At 43.6% G+C, this 4,533-nt stretch overlaps 1 non-coding gene across 1 annotated transcript; it reads left to right on the top strand.

The window, feature by feature from the left end:
- Window positions 1-211: 211 nt before the first annotated feature.
- Trnat-ggu (transfer RNA threonine (anticodon GGU)) lies at window positions 212-284 on the top strand. Its single transcript has one exon. It is a non-coding gene; the product is annotated as a tRNA-Thr (tRNA).
- The last annotated feature ends 4,249 nt before the right edge of the window (window positions 285-4,533 follow it).

Here is a 4,533-nt window from a genome sequence, read left to right as displayed (position 1 = left end):
TCTGGCAGTCTTGGTGCCAAAGGGAGCTTAAGAAGGTTCAACGCTGGTCGACCACTCTCGACATGTCGTAGACACTCGTGTCACGGCCCGGGGGTTAAATAGAAGGTCCCCTTCACCCCGAGTAGTCCGAGTGGCGCTGGCTACCACCCCCAAGTGCAGGAAACAAAAATTACTTAACATAAATACCCGAGAAAGTGCTGGGGAAACAGCCCCGCCGGTAGCGTAGTGGTTATCGCACCAGACCGGTATTCTGGAGGTCGTGGGTTCGGATCCCACCCGGCGGGCATTTTTTCACCACTTTTTTTTCGACTAATAAAAAATTCTTCATTTCTTCCCATGACCCACCACAACCTCTCCTTTGCTTTCCGAGGTTTTCTTGACTGCCAACCCTTATTTTCTGTCTTTTTTCACGGAGCCCCTCATTTCCCATTTCCTGATTCGCTATATATATATATATATATATATATATATATATATATATATATATATATATATATATATATATATATATATATATATAGTAAGGAAATGAGGGGCTCGTGGAGGAAATACAGAAAGATAGGTCAGCAGTCTACGACGCCAAAGGAGGCATAGGGGTGTGGTTAGGCTGTTTTCTTTTTTACTACGGTTAATGAGGTGAACATTTTTTTAAATATACAAAAGAAAGAAAGAAAAACACGCGCCCAGAATAGGGGACCAAAACTTTCGATTACATGTTGATTACATGTAATCGTAAGCCTTTCGATTACATGTCGAATGCCTTACCAATTCGGCTATCTGGGCGATAGCCGAATTGGTAAGGCAGATAGCCGAATTGGTAAGGCATTCGACATGTAATCGAAAGGCGTGGGTTCGGTCCCCACTCTGGGCGCGTGTTTTTCTTTCTTCTGTATATTAAAAAAAATGTTCACCTCATTAACCGTAGTAAAAAAGAAAAGAGCCTAACCACACCCCTATGCCTCCTTTGGCGTCGTAGACTGCTGACCTATGTTTCTGTATATATATATATATATATATATATATATATATATATATATATATATATATATATATAGTCGTGAAGTGGAGTCCTTAGTTGCTGCAGGAATACGCACAAAGTAGAAGTACGCTCTTCGGAGACTTTATTTCCAACGTTTCGACCTGAGACAGGTCTTCCTCAGGAATGAAGGTAAAATCGTACGGACTCAGAGTGGGGGCGGCGCCCCGAAACACAAGCCACATGGGAAACAAACACACAAACGACCACACACAGCATACAGAGCTTATTCTGCCAAAGGCAGGCGAAAAAAAGCCTTAAAAAAAAAAGGCGAAAGGAAGAGGGAGGAACAAGGTGGCAAGGAGGAGGCAAGAAAGAGGCAAGGAGGAACACACTGCATGAACGCGGGTTGTGGGGATAACAGAAAATGCGACGAGTTCACGGGTGGCGAAAGGCCCAAAAAACATCCGGTGTCTCCGGGAGGGAAAAAACTACAAAGCACACGCCGCCACGAGCAGTGAGTTTACATGCACGTCACCGGTAACAAGGATTAACTACTCACCGTCTTCAGCGGCATGGTCAAGAATGCAAGCGGGGCCAATTACTGCATCTGAAGCGCAGGCAGCCTCCACGACTTTGGGGGGTCCCACAACAGGCCTGTTAACAGGCCGTACATTGACCTGGCGCGACACGACGCGACGCCGTGTACAAATGGAGGCTTAGGCGGAGAAGGGGACGCCTCAAATGGGCTCCCCCATTTGCTTTTGTGGGACCCCCCAAAGTCGTGGAGGCTGCCTGCGCTTCAGATGCAGTAATTGGCCCCGCTTGCATTCTTGACCATGCCGCTGAAGACGGTCAGTAGTTAATCCTTGTTACCGGTGACGTGCATGTAAACTCACTGCTCGTGGCGGCGTGTGCTTTGTAGTTTTTTCCCTCCCGGAGACACCGGATGTTTTTTGGGCCTTTCGCCACCCGTGAACTCGTCGCATTTTCTGTTATCCCCACAACCCGCGTTCATGCAGTGTGTTCCTCCTTGCCTCTTTCTTGCCTCCTCCTTGCCACCTTGTTCCTCCCTCTTCCTTTCGCCTTTTTTTTTAAGGCTTTTTTTCGCCTGCCTTTGGCAGAATAAGCTCTGTATGCTGTGTGTGGTCGTTTGTGTGTTTGTTTCCCATGTGGCTTGTGTTTCGGGGCGCCGCCCCAACTCTGAGTCCGTACGATTTTACCTTCATTCCTGAGGAAGACCTGTCTCAGGTCGAAACGTTGGAAATAAAGTCTCCGAAGAGCGTACTTCTACTTTGTGTATATATATATATATATATATATATATATATATATATATATATATATATATATATATGTAGTAAAAAATGGGTATAGCTTCTAACAAAACTGTTTATTGGTCCAATAAACAGTTTTGTTAGAAGCTATACCCATTTTTTACTATTTGCACGGCAACCAATATATATATATATATATATATATATATATATATATATGAAGTAAGAGAAAATATTCATCGCTATCAGGTTAACTACACTTGAGTGGTCACCCTGAAGAACAATATTTATTCGAACGTTCTTACCGGGATCTGGTCTTTGTCGTCCACGCTCGAGACGCTAGACTACACATTGTTATATTTTTCACTTTGACCACACAATCGTATATGCATATATATACGCCAGAAGTTGTCAAATAAAAAATGTTAGCTGGTTGTTTCGAAAAGTGAAATATGGCAAAGTAGCGCGGTAAAGACGCGACAATATAGAAGCGACCAAAAAGGACTAGCGCTGGTCCTGTGCGGCTTCTTTAATATTGATTGACCAGTCTTTACCGCGCTATTTAAGCAATGTTTCAGTCAAAAGTTGATGCAGTGGAACCGGTAAAAACGCCGTACAAGAACACGAACGGGTAACAAACTAACTGGTCTGACTTTTCGGCATGGGACAACCCTTCGTCAGATTATAAATGCAGACATATTTTTCCATATATATCTATATATATAAATATATATATATATATATATATATATATATATATATATATATATATATATATATATATGTACAGGGCTTGGCAGCTGAATAGTGTATTAAATTAGAGTCTCCACGAAAAACATAACATTTAATACGAAGTTTCGGCTGGGATCCAGCCTTTTTCAAGTGAAGTACAAGGGTCGAATACAGGGTATATGTAGGCTCGTAGGGAGCGCTTTGAGCACGTAGACACATGATCTTAAAAGTGTAGAAGAAGGAAGTACAGCAAGAAAAAGTGGAAAGAAACGTACTGCACGACTGGGCACGCAGGTAATCCATCTCACTATACAACGCGGCGAAAAGCAAAAGCGAGGCACTTAGGAAGCGTGTTTCCCTCAGCCACCGCCCACCCACGCACAGCAATATTACGAAAAGTAAACAAATAAGGAAGGGGTACTGGGCATCTCACTCCAAAGGAGCGGAAACAACCTGCCGCATAAGGCGGAAGCGTAGAATCGACAATTAGTCATCCAGACACTGGGGAACGCAAAATGGCAGAAGGCGACGTTGAAGTACAAGAATGCAGGCGGGCGGATTAGCGAGAGGGCCGCGTCATCAAAGGAAAATGCCGCCGCTTCCCTAGGAGACCAGATAATACCCACAAATGGCTTATCCGCGGCCCGTGTCCCGGGCACAAGGCGGACAATGACGACCCCTCGATGGGCGCCGACGCCGACAGAGTTGTGCGTGAGCCACCCAAGAAGAGCGCAGGTTGTGCGAAGATTTTGAGAAATGACACACAAGGCAGGAAATAAACAAAGAATCAGCACACAGAAAAAAACAGTTGAACGAGCCCCCAGCTTATGACATAAAATGGATAGATACAACAAATTGTTACCTTACGTTTGATATTTTTGCAAGTAACAAGACTTGTACATTGTGAGAAAAGTAAAACAAAGATGTGACGCACGTGCGAGAACAAATCTCCAGTGATCCAGGAAAAAATGACACTTCGTAGCTAGTCATCAATGGCAGTATGAATTCGCACACAGCATTCTTTAAACAAACTGACAAACGAAAGAACAAACAAAGAATACACGCGTACAAATTGTAGAACACGGGGAACCATAGCAGTGAACAAAAATAGCTTACAAAGCGACATTTCGGGCAAAAGAGAAATGAACCATACGGAGAAAATAACTTATTCACAACACTAGGCCGAATAGTGCTTTGGAAGTGTAATTATGGGATACAGCAAGATTTCGTGCATGAGAAGCATTAAAGCTTACAGAAAAGTGACCTGCTGACAACGATGAACCATGCAACGCTTGACAAGTGGTAACATGCGATACATGCCCACGACAGCCTTCCCGGAGACTCATTGATAACCCTGTTGAGATAGTTATATTTGTGGATCAGATAAGATTCGCAGCCTTCCCTGTCGAAATGGGTTTCAAATCCTGATTGGAGCACTGTAGCCCTAAATTGGTCGAACGGGTGTTTCAAAGAGTTGATATGTTTTCAAAGGGAGCGATAACGTTTTGTTTTTGCATGGGATCTCTGATTATTGATGCGAGTTCTAAA

Source organism: Haemaphysalis longicornis, unplaced genomic scaffold (assembly GCF_048455015.1).
Source record: "Haemaphysalis longicornis isolate Haplotype H1 unplaced genomic scaffold, Haemaphysalis longicornis Haplotype H1 scaffold_2, whole genome shotgun sequence".
NCBI lineage: Eukaryota > Metazoa > Arthropoda > Arachnida > Ixodida > Ixodidae > Haemaphysalis > Haemaphysalis longicornis.
Note: the sequence above shows the minus strand (reverse complement) of the source record. Positions and strands in the feature narration are given on the sequence as shown.